This window comes from Prionailurus viverrinus, chromosome B3, assembly GCF_022837055.1.
Source record: "Prionailurus viverrinus isolate Anna chromosome B3, UM_Priviv_1.0, whole genome shotgun sequence".
Classification (NCBI taxonomy): domain Eukaryota; kingdom Metazoa; phylum Chordata; class Mammalia; order Carnivora; family Felidae; genus Prionailurus; species Prionailurus viverrinus.
Window position 1 is genome coordinate 54498338 of NC_062566.1, and position 22542 is coordinate 54520879.

At 37.6% G+C, this 22542-nt stretch overlaps 1 protein-coding gene and 1 pseudogene across 3 annotated transcripts in view; both read right to left on the reverse strand.

The window, feature by feature from the left end:
• CTDSPL2 (CTD small phosphatase like 2) overlaps nucleotides 1–22542 on the reverse strand; it is an 83965-nt gene extending 61423 nt beyond the window's left edge. For 2 of the 3 annotated variants that reach the window (XM_047863095.1, XM_047863093.1), the window contains exon 1: nucleotides 22367–22542. The gene's annotated coding sequence lies outside the window, so the exon portion shown is untranslated. The remainder of the gene's footprint in view (nucleotides 1–22366) is intronic. The other variant, XM_047863094.1, reaches the window with a different exon arrangement.
• Nucleotides 8409–8650, reverse strand: LOC125168054 (bublin coiled-coil protein-like; annotated as a pseudogene).

The following is a 22542-nucleotide window of genomic DNA, read 5'->3' on the forward strand; positions in this document are numbered from 1 at the left end:
ACTCTCATACTCTGCTGGTGGGAATATAAGGTTTTTGGTAGAAGTTGAGCAATTTCTTTCAAACAACGCCTCACCCCTTGATCCAAGTTTTTATCCAAGAAAAAATGTAAACATGCCCACAGGATACTTTTACAAAACTGTTCCTGGCAGGCTTTATTTACAATAGCCCCCCAAACTGGAAACAATAAAAATGCTCAAGGACAGAAAAATGAATACTGTGGTGTCTTCACACAGTGAATAATTAGTAAACAGCAATGATCATCATTATCATCAACAACATGAAAGAATCTCAGACATTATGCACCCACAAAAGAGTACATATTTGATGACACCATTAAAAAGAAATTCTATTAGAGGCAAAAATAATCTGAGGAGAAAAATCAAAATAGAAGTTGCCTTGGGGAAAAGGAATGACCTGTATGCAACACAGTATGGATCTATTTGTCAAAACTTATAGCTAAAACCTATGTATTTCAAAGTATGTAAATTTTACAAAAATGTATACCTGTAAAAAGTTCCTATAAACAATACTAACCAGCTAGCAAGAAGTTGGGAGTGGGTGGGTATACAAATCTAAAAAACATACAAAATATTAGTAACTACTTAAAAAGAGTGATAGTTTTATAGAACTTCATGCCATTCTGTCTACATTGTGCATGTTTGATATTTTCCATTAAAAATTAGCAACAAAAGGGGCACTTAAGTGGCTCAGTCAGTTAAGCATCAGGCTTTGGCTCAGGTCATGATCTCACAGTCCATGGGTTTGAGACCCGCATCAGGCTCTGTGCGGACAGCTCAGAGCCTGGAGCCTGCTTCAGATTCTGTGTCTCCCTCTCTTTCTCTCTGCCCCTCCACTGCTCACGCTCTATCTCTCTTGCTCAAAAATAAATAAACATTAAAAAAAAAAAAAACACAGCTTATTATCAGAGCTACCGACAAGGTTCAGCAGTGAAACAAAACTGAATTAAGTCAAAATAGAGTAGGGCAGTATCAAATGAGAAAAGCAAAGAGAACATCTACAAAAAGAGGGGTGGAGGAACATAAACTAAGCAATCTTCCATATTTTTTAACATGGTAAGAAAATAACAGAAAGCTCCGTTTAAGTCAACAACTGTCCTAAACCAAACCTTTTTCCAAAAGTTCAAGGAAACGAATTTCACATTAAAAAGTAACAGAAATTAGATCAGAGCCCATACAGTCATCATAAGGAAAAAAAAAATTGAGAAGCAAAATAAAATCTCTAACTTTCTACAGACAGTAAGATTGCAAAAGATAAATCCACAAAATCATATCACATCTACACACTATTTCCAAGTATGCTTAAAGACATTAATACTAAGGAACAATTTTAACCAGGATTTAAGGAAAGGGAAAAGAAGCAAAAGAACTTGTAAAAAATTAAGAACAAAAAATCATTTCTAAACTAGACTAAAAAAGAAGGAACAAAAAATTAAATGAACAGATAGAACAAAGACGGAATATTTTCACACATTAAAAAAGATTCAACACAGGGCGCCTGGGTGGCTCAGTGAGTTAAGCATCCAACTCTTGATCTCAGCTCAGGGTTGCTGAGTTGAAGTCCCACACTGGGCTCCCACAAGTGCACTTGGAGCCTACTTTAAAAAAAAAAAAAAAAAAAAGATTCAAAGATTCAAGAGTGCCTGGCTGGCTTGTGGAGCAATACAACTCTTGATCTTGAGAGTTGGGAGTTCAAGCCCCACATTAGGAGTAAAGATTACTTAAAAATAAAAGTCTTAGGGGCGCCTGGGTGGCTCAGTCAGTTAAGCACCCGACTTCGGCTCAGGTCATGATCTCTCGGTCAGTGAGTTCAAGCCCCGCATCAGGCTCTGTGCTGACCGCTCAGAGCCTGGAGCCTGTTTCAGATTCTGTGTCTCCCTCTCTCTGACCCTCCCCTGTTAATGCTCTGTCTCTGTCTCAAAAATAAATAAACGTTAAAAAAATTTTTTGAAAAAAAAAATAAAAGTCAAAAAACAAATGAAGATTCAAGAGAAACTGGTAAATACTGAAAATAGATCAGATACTCAAAAACAAGAGAGATTTCCAGAAATAGGAAAAGTTTGAAACTCTGTATTGAAAGAAACAGGCCTGAGAAAAGCAAATATGAAAACACAGTCTGGTATGAATTACTAGAACTTTACTGAACTTTAATTTTAAATGCGGGAAAAAAATCCTCCTTTGGGCATCTAAGCCAGATACAGGCAAACTTTTTCTTATAGAACCACGCAGTAAATGTTTTAGGCTTGCAGATCACAGGGTATAAGTTAAATGAAACTCAAATATCAGTGTCTGGAACCATGCTCGTTGGTTTCAATATTGTCTATGGCAGTGTTTAGCAAAAGCATCCAAAGACAATACGTAAGTAAATGAGCATGGCTGTGTACAATAAAACTGTGTTTACACAGGCAGTCAGCCCACGGGCAACAGTTTGCATATCCCCGATCTAGACATGTACTAAGTGACTTTATAATGGAAAAAAAAAATTAAACTACTCTCAATTTTTCAACAGCAACACTTCATGCCAGACGAAAAATGGAGTTACATATTTAAAATAAAATAATCAAGAAAAGACCATGTAAGTAAACCAAGGATTTTATATCCAACAAAAATAACAAGAATAATGGCCACCAACTATTGTCAATGAGCAAAAACTCTGGGAATACTGTGGCCTTCCAAAAAAAATCTAACAGAGCATTTGAGAAAACCAAACTGAGTACAGATATTGCATTAGAACTGATGGTGAATATCAAACATACAACATGGAGTTAGTTACTCATACAGCAAAAACCAAAATGAAGGTTAAAAGGAAGAGAGTAGAGTATGTATATTCTCTGACAATGTAAACATACTTAACTATTTAAAATTTAAAAGTGAGGGATGAGGGCAGCTGTCTCAGTCAGTTAAGCGACCACCTTCGGCTCAGGTCATGATCTCACAGTTCCTCAGTTCAAGCCCTGCATCAGGCTCTGTGCTGGTGCCTGCTTCGGATTCTGTGTGTCCCTCTCCCTCTGCCCCTCTCCCACTCACATTCTGTCTCTTTCTCAAAAATAAATAAACATCAAAGAAAAAAAAATTTTTAAGTAAGGGATGAATGTGAAGAACACAGCAAAAAGTGCATATACGGCTTCAAAAATCATGCATACGGTAATAGCACTGGCATGGCTATTGTGAGTTTGTCATGAGATAAAATTATTTAGATTTCTAATTCCAGGTCTATCATCTACTGGGTCCTCAGAAACCTAGAACAGTATAGAACAAGAAGACAGATATAGAGGAAGTTAAATCCCCGGAATTCTCACTATGTCCAGCTTAAGAGGTGAATAAATCTCCACAAAAAGCAACCATTCAGTTAGACAAAATAACAAAAACCACCACTTCAGTACTCTAGAAATAAACCAAAGGCATGTAACAATCTAAGAATCCTTATAAAACTGCTCAACTTTGGGTAAGAACGTTAGGAGTCCGTGTCATTCCTGTCTGGGACTGCTCTACTCCCCAACTCCCTACTCCACCTGCAAGCTCAGATGGTTTGTCAGGCTGAGAGGAACGTCAACTTTGAGGTCACCATAAAAAGAGACTGATGGTTTACAGCAGTCGGACAATGACCACACTCAATGGTATCATCAGTATAAGTGACATTTCTGGTATAAGTAATAATTTCTGTAGCAGGTGAACTAGGAGGCCTGCTCTAATAGCCTGCAGATGCAGGGGTTGTTGCGCCAACCACATTCCTGGCTGAGGCAGCACACATGCACAACAGGGACTAAAGAGGGCCAAGCAAGCTATCCACATACTGAATCCTGCACATCAGAATTTCTTTTTAATTTTTAAAATGTTTGATAATTGAAAAAAATGATTTTTTTTTTAATTTAAGGGGGGAGAAGGGCAGCGGGAGAGAGGGAGAGAGAATCTTAAGCAGACTCCATGCTCAGCGTGGAGCCCAATGTGGGGCTCAATCCCATAACCCTGGGATGCATGACCTCAGTCAAAATCAAGAGTTGGACATTCAACTGACTGAGCCACCCAGGTGCCCCAAAAGTAAAAATGACTTTAAACTGTAGTCATGACAGGTAAAATTAAATGTTTTAATTATATTTATAGGCTACCTCTAGTTTCCATTTGGTTAAATGCCTATGCATGCCCTTTCCTCATTTAAAAAAAAAATTTTTTTTAAATTTTCCTTCTTTACATTTATTTATTTTTGAGAGACAGAGCAAGAGCAGGGGAGGGGCAGAGAGAGAGGGAGACACAAAATCCAAAGCAGGCTCCAGGCCCTGAGCTGGCCGCACAGAGCCCAACACAGGGCTCAAAACCATGAACTGTGAGATCATGACCTGAGCCGAAGTCGGATACCTAACCAACTGAGCCACCCAGGCGCCCCTTCCTTGTTTTTTTGTCTTTGTTTTTAAGAATTAAAATACTGGGGCACCTGGGTGGCACAACTGGTTAAGTGTCGACTCTTAACCTCAAAGTTTGTGAGTTCGAGTCCCACCCACAACAGGCTCTGCACTGATGGCACAGAAACTGCTTTGGATTCTCTCTCCTCTTGCTCTCTGCCCTTCCCCCACTTGTGCACAAGCATGTATGCTCTCTCTCTCTCAAATAAATAATAATAATAATAATAAAGAATCAAAGTACTGAAGTTGAAAAGAACTCTAGTTCAACCTCCCCAACCAAAGCAGAAATCTTTCAGATAGTTTTTCTGTTTAAAGGTAACCTATATTGTGCTCAAATAACTTAAGGAGACACTAAGCTCAATACTTCCTAATGCAAGTATTGCAAATGTTAAATGAGTTCTAAACAAAAAGAACTTTTAAAGTGAACCGAATAAAACCTGCAAATATATAACATCAATTCCCTTATTTAATAAAAAAGTTCTTTTCTTTTTTAAGTTTATTTTAAGAAAGAGAGCACATGCACTAGTGCACACAAGCAGGGGAGGGGCAGAGAAGGGAGAAAGAATCCCAAGCAGGCTAAATGTTGTCAGCACAGAGCCTGATGCAGGGATCAAACCCACAACCCATGAGATCACGACCTGAGCCAAAATCAAGAGTGAGACACTTAACCAACTGAGCCACCCAGGCGCCCCAATATGCAGATTTTCTAAAAAGAATTTAACTCTTGCAATTTGGTTAAGCATAATTTTCCTTGTTTTAAACCCAAAGCTTGAATATTTTTCATTTTAATATTTAAAAACAAATATTATATAACTTTTTTAGTTTGCCAATTATGGCTTAATTTAGAAAAGTTAGGTATTTACATGATTTGTTCCAACTCCAATATAATGGAACTATATTTACTTCAAAAACAATTTGTATTTCCAAGGATCTCAATAAATATTTGCTAATTTAATCTCTTCACATTTCTTGCAGATTACTAAAATCCTAAAATAAAGGCTCAAATGTCTATGCTTACCTGAATATTGAAACATAATTCAAACAAGCACACTACCAAAACACTGCCTAAAAAAGTACTGTGTTGGTTTTCTAGTAAGTTTCCTGTGTGCTCCAGAAAACCAATCCTTAACCTATCCTTCTCAAAAATAAAGTTCCTATCTAACTACATGTATCTGAACATGGAAAAGGTTAAAGTGATATATTAACCAATAGCTTTCCTTTATTAACTGCTCTGTTCAAGGCACTGTCCTAAGTGGTTTTTAATACATTGTTTCACTTAATCTTTCAACATCATAAAGTAGTATCCATTACTTCCATCTTATGATGGAAGAAAATGAGGTGGAAAAGACAGCAGAAGTGTTTTAAGGAACAATTTCCAGGTAATTTCAATAAAAATAACTGGCAATGTAGAAATGGTATATTTATCGCCAACAAAAAACTAATTAAAAAGCCACTAAAAATTCTAATTTCCCATTACCCTCTAAAGTTTGTTTTTACTTCTGCTCTTTTCTAAATACATAGTCATTCACAAGTGATTTTCCCGCTGAATGAACCCCTGTCTATACAAAGCCTTAAAATAGGGTTAACTTACAAACAGCTGTGTTTACAAACTGGCAGTTGGGAGCTCAAAATACAACTTCTCATAGAAATAGTGTTACAAATGCGGGTTACAGTTCCAGGGCAGCTCCTATGGCATACTTTTACCCATAATATAATTGGATAGAAAAATCTAGACTCTAAACCATTATATCAACCGTGTGGAAAACTATATTCCCTATTTCTACACCAAGCCTATCTGTACTCATATTAAAACCGTATGTCTCTAGTGCTGGGAAAACTGGATATCCAAAAGCAAAAAATGAAGGTGGACCCTTACCTTACACTATATAAACAAACCCAAAACGGATCAAAGACCTTAAGAGCTAAAACTATACAACTCTTAGAAGAAAACATAGGGAGAAAACTCATGACATTGGGTTTGACAATAATTTCTTGGATATGACACAAAAGGACAGGCAACAAAAGGAAAAAGAAAAGATAAACCGGACTACACTTACGTTAAAAACTTTTCTGCAATAAAAGACACTATCAGGGCACCTGGGTGGCTCAGTTGGTTAAGTGTCCGACTTCGGCTCAGATCATGATCTCATGTTTCTTGAGTTCGAGCCCTGTCCAGGCTCTGTACTGATAGCCTGGAGCCTGCAGCCTGCTTCAGATTCTGTGTCTCCCTCTCTCTCTGCTCCTCCCCCACTCGCGCTCTATCTCTGTCTCTCAAAAAGGAATAAACGTTAAAAAAATTTTAAAGAAAGAATGAAATCTTGCCATTTGCAACTACATGGATGAAACTAGAGGGTATTATGCTAAGCGAAATTAGAGAAATATCATATGACTTCACTCGTACGAGGACTTTAAGATACAAAACAGATGAACACAGGGGAAGGGAAGCAAAAATAATATAAAAACAGGGAGGGGGACAAAACATATGAGACTCTTAAATATGGAGAACAAATAGACGGTTACTGGAGGGGTTGTGGGAGGGGGGGATGGGCTAAATGGGTAAGAGACATTAAGGAATCTATTCCTGAAATCACTGTTGCACTGTATGCTAACTAACTTGGATGTAAATTAAAAAAAAAAAAAATCAATAAAGAGAAAGGAAAAAAAAATCTGTGCTTGTTAGCCTGGTGTTGTTCTGGTGTAGTCACAATGTAGGATAGGCCCTGATAGGCATCAGTAGTGGGGCTCTGTCAGTGATTGCCTCTCAGTGCCAAATTAGGCTTGCAGCTTTTCAGGTCTTGTTTGGAAAGAGTTCCCTGAGCCTTGCCTTAAGGGTAGGAGATCTCTGAAGACAGTAGTATTAAGATCTCTCTGCCCCAAACTGTTTCCTGCCCCACCCATTAGTGGTAGACGGGTTTTTCTTAGACTTTACCCTCCTCCTTAATCATGTCTTCACTTATGCCCTGAAGGTTACTGGACCTGCCCCTCCCCTGGCTTTAAAATTTTCTTTCCTTGGGGGAAAAAGATCTGGTTGAGGCTTTGATATTTTTTCCCCAGGTACAAGCTGCTCCCCTCTTTAGCTCTGCACTGCAGAGGAAGGTTCTTTCTACTCATGTGTTCCCATATTGTGAGCACCTGGTGGAAGTCTGTGGCAAAGATACACTTCCATCGTGTCCATAGCTTCCAGGAATACTACATTCTGTGCTAGCCTACTTTGCCTTAATTTTAAGGAGTTTATTAACAATTTTACATGATTTTTTTTTTTAATGTTTTTATGGCTCTTCCCTTGCTCTGCCATAGGTGAGCCAGTGCTTATATCCTGTCTCTCTTAGGAAAGGCTTTCCTTTTCTTGGATATTTGTTTGGTTGCCCTAAGTCCTCAGCTCTCTGATAGGTTCAAGAGAAGTTCAAATTTGTAGTTTATCCCATTTTTTTAATTGTTGTTAGGCTTGTAGAAGCATTTTTTTTCCAGCTTTCTGTTGTGTAGGCAGAACCCAATTAATGTATAAAAGTGGATCTTTAGGTAAAACTCTACAATTAGAGGAACTTTCCTTTCTGATCTAGAGCTGCAATTTGTAATTCCATGACTTGTTTGTGCTCAGGTTGCTTGGGATAAACTCCCTTGCCTTTTCCTTGGTTTAGACCAAAGGAAAGGGTTCAAATTGGCTAGGCTGATAGTAAAGAGAATAATTCCCCATTGGGTCCTAGATTTTCTCCTTTTTGGTTTTTGTTTTGTTATTGTTGGAGACCCAATTAGGGTGGACATTCAAGGCCTGGGCAGAGTGGAAAGTGCCCTAAAATTGGGCAGGCAGACAAGGTGAGTGAGGGCTGGCCCCTGCATGCCAAGGGGAGTACCAGAAAGGTGGTCCAGGCAGGCAGGTCTATCAGGGGACCTGTAGGCCAGCCCTTGAAAAGGTATCTAAGCCAGGTGGTGAATGCCTAGGTCAGAGCCTCACCCAGGGAGGCAGGGTTAGGGCTGGTTAGGGTTTTCTAGAGTCTACAGACTGGCATTGCTAGGGGCCTCTCTGAGCTGCTGCTGGAACTCACAGTGTGTCTGCCGGTTGGAGTCTCCTGGAAGTGGGTGTGGAGGTGGTTGTTCTTCACCAGGTGGTCAAGACAGGAGTTGATCTGGTCCAACATGGAGTCGATGGTAGCATATTCTGCCTCCCTGAAGTCATCATCTTCACCTTCCACCCTTGCCTCCACTGGCATGCCCAGGTCCCTGTTGGGGCCCAACATTGTGGGCCTGGGTGCCCCAAGGGCTGTGCGATGATGGAAGATGCTGGAATGCAGCGATCATGCACCCACAGCCAGCACAGGGTGGAAGGTGGAGGCACCGGATGAAATGCAGGACCAAAAGAGCAGATTTTTTTCCTCTTTCCTAAACATTGTGGTTCTCCCAAAACTATCTTATGGTTAGGCCTTCCTCTATGGTTTTTGTTATCTTTTCCCCAAACCTCTCTTTATCCCAATCCTACTTATCGTTCCATTCCAATTCCTGTTATGAAAGGTCTGGAAAAACCAGATTTATACAAAGTACACAAGTACATAGGTACATAAGGTACTTAATTTGAGTAGGTATAAGTGAAATCATATAATATTTGTCCCTTCATGACTGATTTATTTTCCTTAGTGTAATGTCAAGTTTCATCCATGTTGTAGCATATTATAGAATTTCCTTCTTCTTTAGGGCTGAATGACATTCCATTGTATATTTCTACCACATTTTGTTTATATACTCTTCTGTCAATAGACACTTATGCTTCCACCTTTTGGCTGTTGTGGATAATGGTGCTGTGAATATGGCTATGCAAATATCTGTTTGTGTTCCTGCTTTCAGTTCTTTAGAACTACCTAGAAGAATTGCTAGATCATATGGTAATTCTATGTTTAAATTTTTAAGGAACTGCCAACAGTATTTTCCACAGTGGCTGCACCATTTTGCATTCTTATCGGCAGTGCACCAAGGGTTCCAGTTTCTTCATATCCCTGATGACAAGTCTTATTTTCTGTTTTTTGATAATGGCTATCATAGTGGTGTGAAGAGGTACCTCACTGTGGTTTTGGTCTGCATTTTACTAACGATTAGTGATGTTGAGCATTATTTGATGTGCTTTTTTGTATATCTTCTTTGGAGAAATGTCTTTTACCTGTTTTTGAACTGGGTTGTTCGATTTTTTTTGTTGTTGCAGGAGTTTTAAAATATATTCTGAATATTAAACCCATATGAGATATATGACTTGCACATATTTTCTCTCATTCCACAGGTTGCCTTTTCACTGTTGATAGTATCCTTTTTTTAATTTATTTTTGATTAAAAAAAATTTTTAATGCTTATTTTTGAGAAAGAGAAGGTGCAGGGGGAGGGGCAAAGAGAGAAGGGAGACACAGAATCTGAAGCAGGTTCCAGGCTCTGAGCTGTCGGCACAGAGCCTGATGCGGGGCTTGAGCCCACTGATCGTAAGATCATGACCTGAACTGAAGTCGGATGCTTAACCGAGCCTCCCAGGTGACCCAAGATTTCATTCTTTTTGATTGCCAAGTAATACTCCATTATATATATATATACATATATATATATATACACACACACACACACACACGTATACATACACACACACACACACACATATATACATATGCATATATACACACACATATACACACATATCTTTATCCATTCATCCATCAGTGGACATGTGGGGTCTTTCCATAATTTGGCTATTGTTGATAGTGCTGCTATAAACATTGGCGTACATGTGTCCCTTCGAAAGGGCACACCTAACAAGCACAGATTAACACAACTGTAATCTACCACTGGAAGAGAGGAGAATCTACAAAGGAACACAAACAGGTGCACAAGGAAAGCCAAAAACTGAAAGTCATCAGGAAAACTGAGAAATACTTTCTCATGCCTCAATTTCTAGCTTAAGCACAAATAACACTAGAGAAGTTTGCAATTAATGGTGCACTTAAAATATTCTTCACAAAGAAAAAAAAATTCTTTTGTTACAACAAAACTGAAACTTAGATCAACTGGACTCCCCACACTAAAAATCCAGGTACACAATTTTCCAGGTATATATACTATCTACTCAGTCTTTAACTGTTGTGTTCATGATATCTAGCATTTGATAAAATATTGAAAGACACACAAAAAAATAAGAAAATTCAACCCACTGTCAAGACAAAGCATGCAACAGAACCAAAAATCAATGAGGTCAAAAACAGAAAACTCAATGAAACCAAAAGTTGATTTAGAAAAGATCAGTAAATTGATAAGCCTCTAGTAAGACTGAGGGGAAAAAAGGAAGACACAAATTACAAACATCTGGAATGAAAAGTGAAATCCCTACACATCCCACAGACATTATATGAACAATAATGGAATATAACAACTTTATGCCCATATATTCAACAATTTACATGAAATGGTCAAACTCCTCAAAAACTGAGCCACCAAAGCTCACACAAGAATAGGTAACCTGATCAGTCCTACATCTATTTTTAAAAATTGAAATTGTAGGAAAAGCCTCCAACACAGGGGTCCAGATGACTTCACTGGAAAATCGTACCAAACATTTAAAACAAAACATTAAAACAGAAGCGCCTGGGTGGCTCAGTCACTTAAGTGTCCAACTCCTGATTTCGGCTCAGGTCATGATCTCACAGTTCATGATCCTCTCTCTCCTTCTCTCTCTGCCTCTCTCCCTCTCGTGCATGCACATGCACGCTCTCTCTCAAAATATATAAACTTGAAAAAAAAAGAAATCATTTAAAACAAAAACAAAACACCAAATCTACACAAACTTTTAGAAAATAGAAGGGAACACACTTCCCAACTCATTTTATGAGGTCAGCATTACCCTAATAACAACTGGGCCAAGTACAGGTCAGAAATTGCCTATACAACATCTGCAATAAGCTAATACTATCACTTAAAATATAAAGAAAAAATTTTAAACATGCATATACTTCCTCTTCTTGGTAATTCTACTTATGTTAGAATTTAACATATCCTCCTCTAGGTTCTCTAGGAGCTCCATTACTAGATAAGCCCTCTTCTGTTATCTATCAATAGAACAGAATAAAACAAGTAAAGACTGGGAAATGAGTACACTAGGGAAATGGATCTAATGAATGAAAATGATACAATTTAGTTAGATTATATCATAAAACAAACCCAACAATGGGGGCAATGACATTTTTAAGCCTACGAACTCATGACATTACAAGGGGGGAAGTATATAATGTAAAACATTTCAACTTTTTTCAACATTTAAACCAGACCTCATTTCAGGAATAGAAAGAGCTGACTGCTCAGCAACGAAGTTTGCTTTCTATTTACCTGCAGGCCAACTAAAAGGATTGGGAAAGTAGTGGAGGGTGGGGAGAAAATCTCTTTCAAATGCTCATTATCAATTGAGAAATTAATTCTGCTAGTTTCTCTACCACCTCTAAATTTCAGACTCACATCTAACAGCCTTCTCATCACTTTCACTTGGCACCTCAAGTTCAACTTACCCCAAAATGAACTCCTTCTCACCCACATTCCCATCCCACCGTCACACCCAAACCTACTCTTCCTACTGTATTATTTCCTACTATATTCTTTTTTTTTAAGTTTATTAATTTAAGCAATTTCTTTACCCAATATGGGGCTCAAACTCACAACCCCAAGATCAAGAACCACACACTCTACCGAGTGACCCTGCCAGCCGCTCCTCTTATTATCTTCTTGATCATGTTCCCACCGTCTACCCCATCAACCAAACCGGAAACCACCCTACATATCCCAGTCATTCCTCCTTGTTCCCTACAATCAACACACCCTGATGACTTCACCTCTAAAACAGTTCTTAGTCTTGTCCCCTTTAAATCCATCCTCCCCACTCCACAAATCTGCCTGTTCCTTCTCATTAACTGCCTTCAAAATAAAGACTAGACTCTAGTATAAAACCCTACATGATCTAAGTCTTTTTTCATTGCTATTTGCTGCCTCTCTCTTTGCACTCCAATAATAATAGTTTCCTGCCCACACTATGCTGTATCTACTTCTGCTTTTCTCTTTACCTCAAACATTCTTTTCTTTCAACTAATTCTTATCTTCATCACTGAAAGCTCAGCCCAAGTATCTTGCACCCCAGTAAGTTAAGTAACCGCCTCCACATCCCCAAGTTGATGTAAACCTATATTATCTGTATCTAAGCTCTTAACAAATCCTACTGAAATAATTTATATCTTTAACTGCACTAGACTGTAAGAGTCTTGAAGGCAGAAATCTAATCTGTAACAATAACCTGGCACATAAGATAACTCAATCTATGTTGAACTGAACCATAAATTTTTCTCATTTTCCTCAGAGACCAGAGATTAGAAAATGGGAAAAAACTATGTCACTGAAACACAAACAACCCTCACTGCAGCAATCAATTCTTGCTCACAAAAAGGGGCCTATAAATAAAACTAAAAATGTTCCTTCCTCATAAGATTTCCTTCCTCTTCACAAAATCCCTGATTCCAAGCAATATCTGAAGCAAACAATTATGGTTACAGATTATCTTGTGCTAACAAGATTATAATAATGCTACAAGCATAAACTCAGTTAATAATTTGCTAATGAGGTCTTGAGTGCACAAATTTCTATCAAAACAACAAAATAGCACACTGCACATAAAGGATTCTTAACGAATTTTCTAGGACCACCCTGATGTACATCCTTTAAACAAGTATTTGCTGAATGAAGCAGAGAAGAGGGAAACAAAAGTGAGTAATAAATAAAGACAACTGTAAAAAGATTACAAATCAAACTTTAAAGGAAACAAAGTCTGGGTTTTCCCATTAAAATTTAGATACATATAAATTGTAAATTGGCTATATAAAGAATATACGCATACAAGGTTCCAGAGTAGCCTCCGGAGGGAGTTATTTAAGGAATAACAGGGAGGTACCAGTCCTGAATCTATCATTAGTTAGCGGCGACACTGATCAGACACTGATTAAGTCATGCAATCATTCTAGCATTTCATTTCCTCAACAGCAGAAATTACTGGACATTAGATCTGTGCATTTCACTATATGTAAATTTTACCTTAAAAAAAAAAAAGGTGCCAAAATGGGAAATGAGTCATTAATTAAGCTGAGCTGTTTTCATCCTATTCACATACAACTCATCCCACAGCACCCTAATTAAGAATTTAAGACAAACACTTACTACATGTTAAAAAGTCTTCAGAATGGCTCATCATTAATAAAACAAAGACTTTACTGGACTAGATGGCCCTTTGGTCTCCTCTAGCTCTAGATTTCTATGGGTTTGTTAATTTATACTATTACAAATAGTATCACTACTGGATTTATATTAAAATTTATATTAATGAGAAAAAAAGCTAAAAATCACTGCCTTCATTAATACCAAATGACATTTCCAAAAGTGTCAGCATCTGTTTTTCCTATCTATATTTCTAGCCTGACTAATCTGAAATCAACAACTTCAGGTACTCCAACTGTCCACTTTAATCTCCACGACTTCCCTAAGCCTTCATTAAATGACTTCAGAGAAGGAAGAGATTTCTCTGTCCCTCCCACTTATCATCTAATAAAAGTCAAAAGTCAACTAGGGCAGAAGAACTTAGTAGAGGAGTATTACATAAGCATCAATTCCAATACAAGAAGAGTTTTCATCAAATCCTTCTCCATAAAGTGTGATAAAGATAGGTGGTCATTTTGGGGTTATTACTATTTTTGATGTATGACTTTGTCTTTTTTTACTAGCTAACATTATAAGATTCTTCAGAAGCTACTAAACATAATAAACTTATAATCAAAAGCATTTGTCAAAATATAGGGAATATACCAAAAAAACCCAGCAGATGAGGTTCTTTCCTTGCAAAATTTTCTTCGATGAACAACAATGAAGAATGCTTTTTCTAAATCTATGATCAATTATTTTTCTCTAGAGAAACAAAATATGTGGATTGTTAAATTGATGACTATAACACTATGAAAATATGAACTCTGATTTTTTAAAGAGTGCATTATTCAGTTTGTTAATCACTGAAAATACTTATTAAGGCACAACCATTCAGATATAAAGTTTTAAAATACTACTAACAGTACCCCAACTTAAAACCTTTTTATGTCTTCAGTAGAAATAACATTAGGACAAAATCAGTATTTGTTATGGACAGATTGAGGTAGTATGTCCTGCTGAGGGCATTTTTGTATTTCTTTAACCTAAGCTTTAATAGAACAATAATTTGGAGACTTTTAATTTTAACTACCTTCAATAAATATAATTTAAACATCTTGTAAAAAGAGCATTTTACTACATGGTATGAAAGAAATTCTTATCAACAACACTTTATAACACAAGGTGTTAGCAAACATATAATTTATGAATTCATAAGAACTGAGTACCATAATACTCATGAGAAACTTTTCTTTTTCCTCAAAAAGCACATAAGATACTTGTCACTCCAGTCTATTATTTTTCATCATATTACTATCCTTTCTAAAATATATACATATATATATATATATGTATATTTTCCAGCATTTTTGTTTTTTAATTTGCTGGGTCACCTGTATACATACAAGTTACAATGTACTTTTTAAACACATTAACAAAGAAACTTGACGATAAAAGAAGTGAACTTAAACTTAGCAGAATTTTCCTAAAAGTGCTTTTATTTTAGTTCTCACCGAAACTGGGCAAGAGGATAGATACAACTACTTATTTATACTCTTTGATTAAACTTCTATTTATTTAAAGAAAATTAATTTTATGGGCACCTGGGTGGTTCAGTCAGCTAAGTGTTTGACTTAAGCTCAGGTCATGATCTCATGGTTTCTGAGTTCAAGCCTCGCAATGGGCTCTGGGCTCTGTGCTGTCAGCACAAAGCCTGTTTTGGATCCTCTGTCTCCCTTTCTCTCTCTGCCCCTCCCCCACTTGCACTCTCTCAAAAATAAACAAACATTTTAAAAAAAGAAAATTAATTTTACATTAACCTACTCAGGCCAGTAGAAATCTGAAACCTGTAGAAAACATTAACTTATAGGAATAAAAAGCTAATGAGATTGACAAGAAGGAAAAATAGTTATTAACTAAAAATCTTTAAAATTATGTAGTCAACACCAAGGTCTTTGCCCAAAATAAATTTACAGTATCTGAAATAATCCCTACTATTCTTACACTACCTACCAAGAAAAAATTAGTCATTTTGATTGAGATAGACTAAAGACAGAATTTACAAAGAGTGAAATTTTTTTTTTTTTTTTTAAGTAAACTCTACCTCCAACATGGGGCTTGAACTCACAACCCCAAGATCAAGAGTCACATGCTGTATGGACCGAGGCAGCCAGGAGCCCCAAGTGAATTTCTATTTAAATTACTAGTCGGGGCACCTGGCTGACTCAGTGCGTAGAACATGCAACTCTTGATCTTGGAGTTTTGAGCTCAAGCCCCACAGTGGGTACAGAGATTAATTTAAAATAAAATCCTTTTAGAGTTCACCAAACTCCACACCCGAAAAACAAATAACCCAGTGAAGAAATGGGCAGAAAACACGAATAGACACTTCTCTAAAGAAGACATCCGGATGGCCAACAGGCACATGAAAAGATGTTCAGCGTCGCTCCTTATCAGGGAAATACAAATCAAAACCACACTCAGGTATCACCTCACGCCAGTCAGAGTGGCCAAAATGAACAAATCAGGAGACTATAGATGCTGGAGAGGATGTGGAGAAACGGGAACCCTCTTGCACTGTTGGTGGGAATGCAAATTGGTGCAGCCGCTCTGGAAAGCAGTGTGGAGGTTCCTCAGAAAATTAAAAATAGACCTACCCTATGACCCAGCAATAGCACTGCTAGGAATTTATCCAAGGGATACAGGAGCACTGATGCATACGGCCACTTGTACCCCAATGTTCATAGCAGCACTCTCAACAATAGCCAAATTATGGAAGGAGCCTAAATGTCCATCAACTGATGAATGGATAAAGAAATTGTGGTTTATATACACAATGGAATATTACATGGCAATGAGAAAAAATGAAATATGGCCTTTTGTAGCAACGTGGATGGAACTGGAGAGTGTGATGCTAAGTGAAATAAGCCATACAGAGAAAGACAGATACCATATGGTTTCACTCTTATGTGGATCCTGAGAAACTTAACAGGAACCCATGGGGGAGGGGAAGGAAAAAAAAAAAAAAGAGGTTAGAATGGGAGAGAGCCAAAGCATAAGAGACTGTTAAAAACTGAGAACAAACTGAGGGTTGATGGGGGGTGGGAAGGAGGAGAGGGTGGGTGATGGGTATTGAGGAGGGCACCTTTTGGGATGAGCACTGGGTGTTGTATGGAAACCAATTTGTCAATAAATTTCAGAAAAAAATAAAATAAAATAAAATAAAATAAAATCCTTCAAATAAATAAATAAATAAATAGATAGATAGATAAATAAATAAATAGTCAAAGACTAGGTATAGTCATAATTCTCTTACAGAAGTACACTCTTGTTTGCTATGACTAAAAAAATAAAATGGCATACTCCCAATAAGGAAAAAGTGCATTAGTTTTGAAATGTGATTGTGAATATTTTTCAAATAATTTTTATCAGTACCTCAGAAAATTAAAGGACTGTATAATTAATTATCTTATTTAACAAAAAATACTAAAGCAGGTACTTTTAAGATCAGTGAGAGGTTAATCATTTTCAACTCAACAGGATAATCATACATATTTGGGGACTGCCAGGAAGAAAGTAATTATTCCTAAAACAAATAATCATAGTTTTTTCTCAACTAAAAAGATACTTATGTGTTCTGGATATTTTTCTTTAACAAGTAATATACTCCACTTTTAATAAAGTGTACTTTTAAATTCCTACTTAAAAATTACTTTAACTGGTCAACATAAGAAATTTAAAATACCAAGTTATGCTGCTAATGGAGTGTTAATCTTTCTCTTTCTTGGGAAGCTTGGGTCAGTCCATTAAGTGACCAACTCTTGGTTTCAGCTGAGGTCATGATCTCAAAGTTTGTCAGTTCTGCCGCCACATCAGGCTCTGCGCTATCACTGCAGAGCCTGCTTGGGATTCTCTCTCTCCCTTTCTCTCTGCCCCCTCACATCTCTCTCTCTCAAAATAAATAAATAAAAACTTAAAATCTTCCCCTTATCTACTTTTAACAACATGTCTGCTTTTTAACTTCCCAAACAATTTATTTTCTTTTTTTTAAATTTTTTAAAAAAAGTTTTTATTTATTTTTGAAGGAGAGAGAGCATGAGCGGGGGAGGAGCAGAGAGAGAGGGAGACACAGAATTCAAAGCAGGCTCCAGGCTCTAAGCTGTCAGCACAGAGCCCGACACGGGGCTCGAACTCAGGAACTGTGAGATCATGACCCAAGCCAAAGTCAGACACTCAACTGACTGAGCCACCCAGGCGCCCCTCAAACAATTTCTTAATATATAAGTATTCAGTCCACAGAAAAATATTCTTCCTAAACTATATATGCAACTACTACTAAATATTAATCTCAATTATCCCTGAAGTATTCAGGTGTCTTCTAATAGTACAGTTTTATGTTTCTTTAATCAAGGTAGTAAACACATTTTCCTGTTCTAAAATTATTATAGCTATTATGAAAACCTGATTGCTAGAACCTCAAGTCAAAGTACGGCTGATGATTTATGTTTAATCTAGACATACTTCCTTTCCTACAGTCTCTTTAAATTAATACAGGAGACTTTATGAATACCATAAAATATGGGATCCAAAATATACTCAACTGGCCTATTGTGACGTTATAATAAAATTAAAAGACTTATTATATAAAAATTTTATACTATTTTTTTTCAATGGCATATTAGTGTTTCCCTTCACTCTTCTAAAAATACCATACTAACTGAGGGAAACTGGCCAAACCTTTAAGTCATATTTGTCCTTACAGTTCTCCCATTCTTTGGACCACACTTAGTCTCACAGTTCTACCATTCTTTGGACCACCCTTAGTCTCACCCCTCATTACTGTCAGATTCACAAGATTCCTTAAGGACCCCAAGAAACCCAAGTTTCTCATTGCGACTCGACCCCCACCATATCTTTCTCTGCTAGACAGTCAGTGCTCCTATGTCACACTTCTCCTGATCAATCAGCACATAAAAGCTTACTTCTACATTTTAGCACTGCCTCTGAACCCTCACCTGTTTGTGGTATCAGCAAGTTTATCTGATAAACTAATACGAGATAATATTGCCAATAAAAAACAATAGTTTAAAGTTTATCTTCCAAAGAATTTGTGATTTTAAACATCATTTTAAAAAGAATTTCAGAGGGGCACCTGGATGGCTCAATTGGTTAAGTGTCTGACTCTTGGTTTGGGCTCAGGTCATGATTTCACAGTTTGTGAGATTGAGCCCTGCTTTGGGCTCTGCTCTGACTGTGCAGAGCTTGCCTGGGATTCTCTCTCACCCTCTCTCTCTCTGCCCCTTCCCTGCTCCCACATGCATTCCCACAGCCTCTCTCTCTCAAAATAAATAAATAAACATTTAAAAAGAATTTCATAATACACAAGAGAGACACAAAATTAGGCACTAACAATTCTCAAATTATACTACACAGTAAACCATCTAGTCTACCTATTTGTAATGTAGAACCAATTACAATTTAATACAGTTTAAACTGAAAATTAGGGGTCCCCGGGTGGTTCACTCAGTTAAGCAGCTAACTCTTGATTTCAGCTCAGGTCATGATCTCACAGTTTGTGAGTTCAAGTCCCACATCGGCTGTGTGTTGACAGCCTGGAGCCTATTTGGGATTCTCTGTTTCCCTCTCTTTACCCATTCCAGCTCGCATGCTTTCTCTCTCTCAAAAATAAACAAACATTAAAAGAAAAAAAAAAAAAAAAAAAGATGACCTGAAGTTTAATGTAGTCATACAACCAGTAGTGAATATAGATCTGGCTTAGATAGGTGCCTCACAAATGTCAAGTAAGTAAAAACTAAAACTGTTAATTGTATGGTTTTATCATAAGCTCCATATCTGTTAAATCTTCTCATCTTCTTTTCATGTATCTAAGTGTTTCTCTCTTTTTTTTTAATGTTTACTTATTTTTGAGAGAAAGAGAAAGAGAGAGAGAGAGAGAGAGAGAGAGAGACAGAGCATGAGCAGGGGAGGGGCAGAGAGAGAAGGAGATACAGAATCCCAAGAAGGCTCCAGGCTCTGAGCTGTCAGCACAGAGCCCAACACAGGACTTGAACCCATGGACAGCGAGACCATGACCTGAGGCGAAGTCAGATGCTCAACTGACTGAGCCACCCAGGGGCCCCAAATCTTCTCATCTTCAAAGTATAGCAAATGACCCCCCCATAGCTAATCCAGTTAAAAATGGTCAGGTAACTTTTTTTTTTTTTTTAAGTAATCTCTATCTACCCCCAACATGAGGCTAGAACTCAGGATCCCAAAATCAAGTCACATGTTTTACTAAATGAGTCAGAAAGGCACCCCTAAAATGGTTAGGTAACTTTTTAACCTACCCAGAATAATTACCTTAGTACACCATACATGAGGTCTCTCAGAACATTTGACACTTCTGACTTAAAGTGTCTTTGCTACTTTATGCTTTTCACAACAACCTGGTAAATTACAAATAAAATTGCAGACTGTCTACTTCAAATTCTGACAAATCACTTTGTTCTTTATTGCTTTAACCCAAAGTACATTCTCCTATGACTGAAATGATTTAATACCATTTCATTCAATCTGCAATTAATTTTACAGTTACAAGTCTAGAGCCTAGTACATCTTTCTAAACAACAATTTAGAAACCAGAATTGTATGGATTTTCTTCTATAATAATCTTGTGAAGACACCTCTTGACCAGAAATCTCAAACATAGAATAGATAAATTTGGGAGAGAGAAAACACCCCCACTTCTTAATTTCTTAACAGTGGAAAAGAATAAATTACTAGCTCAAATGAAATTCCCAAGAGACACTATGTAGAATGGAATATTATAAGACACACCAATCCTATTCAGTTTTTCTATACAATCCTATTTGGAATTTCTATATAGCTACAAGACTACAGAGATTTTTACACTTATAGCTTTTACATCCTTATAGCTTTTACATCCTTTCAAGCCTTACTGAGAAGAGTATGAAAAGAGCACAGATACTGAATGAATGTAGAATTTAAACAATTTGAGAGATTTCTTGAAGACAAAATCTACATACAATGCTCACCCAGCCATCTGAAAGCCAAATTTTATTAAAAACATTAATGCTTTATAAACTATCCAAAAAGGTCATTAAAACAGAGATGAAGCCTACACGAGTCCAATTATTTTACATTCTTTTAAACACATAATGGCCCTATTTTTTGAAACAAATAGGTTCAGCAAGCATCCCCTATGCCCTCACCTCCACTTCCCATTCCCTTTTGGTCCTAGAAGACAAGTATGAGGTTCAATTCAATCCTAAAAGACTGCTTCACATAAGAGCTACTTTTGCCTTGACTTTCTTTATGACCTTGGAGGGAATCTACCAAATGACAACTATAATGATGTTGGTGTATTCTTGTTTATCACTGAAATTTAACCCTAATATGCTAACATTAATGAAGTCTTCTAAACTGAACCTAGAGAACTGAAAACCTGTGAATCAAAATATCGACTGATATGCATTATGAACCACGTTTTAAAACCTTAATCTGACTAGTAAGGGGGAAAAAAGTACCAAGGCCGCAAATTCAACAAGATTGAAAAATAAATTCTGAAAAACACCAATAGTGTCATTATTACTTCTCTTTATGGAAAACTGGTCTGCAACGCAAAAAAAAAAAAAAAGGGGGGGGGGGTGGTGGAGATAAAATTAGCTTCAACTAGACGTTTCCTTGTTTTTACAAAGATAACAGCTGGACAACAAAGGAAAATTTAAAACTTGGCAAAGAATGGGGTGACTATGTAAAAAAATCTACAATCTGACAATTACTAAGATAAACCTATCACTCAAGTTACTAATTTGTATACCCATCTTGGGCAGTAATCATGGTACCATTTTATTAGCACTAGAAAGATAAATCCTTGCCTTGGAGGAACATTTACTAAGTACATTTCATTTCAGGATCTTAGGGCAGTTTACGAGCAGTATCTCTTTAGGCTTCCCTAAGGTACTCTAAAGTGCTTAACATCATTCACACATCCAGCCACCACTAGGGTGAGAAGTAAATAAACACGATTTACTTATGCAATTATTTACCACAGAATTCTAGTCAAGAATGCAAAAGTAAACATTCATATAGGTATTTAATCCCCAAAGAAACCGTAGAATACTACGGGCGATAAGATTCACCCTTAATTGACCACTACAGAAACCACAGGCCTTCCACATGGGCTGTCCTTTACTATCACTCTTGATTCGAAAAAGTAACAATGTCAACTCAACATTTTAACAGTACAGAAGATAAACAGAACTCAGTGAAATCTCTAATTCCAGATCCTCAAAAAATGTTTATAAAAACTGAGATAGAGCAACGCCCCCCTAAAAGCACCCTACTACAAAGAACGAAATACCGAAAACATGAGGTGGGCCAAGGTTAGAAAAGCTGATCTAACCCAATTACCCGGAGGGACCACAAGGTTTGGGACTAGGAACGTGAGATCGGGGTGGGGGTGGGTAGCAAAGTGAAATCTAACCCCAGAAATCACAACACAGGCCTCAGCCTAGAAGCTGAAGCTGGCGGGAAGTGAGCTCCCTTTCTGTTCCCAGGGGAAAGTCCAGAGAAGAGCGGCTCCACACGGCGCACTCATAAGGCGCCAATAGTGCATGCCTACCAAGGCGCCGGAGCCGCTGGAGAACCCGGTTGAGAAGGGGAGGAGACCCCGGCAGACGGCCCTGGAAGAGGAGGAGGACTAAGGTTGGAAGCAGCGGCAGTGTCTGGACGAGGGGGATTACCTAACTGTGACGACAGGAAAGTGTCCTCAGGCTCCGGCGATGGTCCCGACTGCGCAATGTGTGGTGTCTTTCCCGCTTAGCCCGCAGCAGCAACAGAACCAGCTCCTTCAGCCAGTCGCCATTTCCCGCCTACCGACCTGCTGCACCGCACGGACAGAGACCCGGATGGAAAGCGG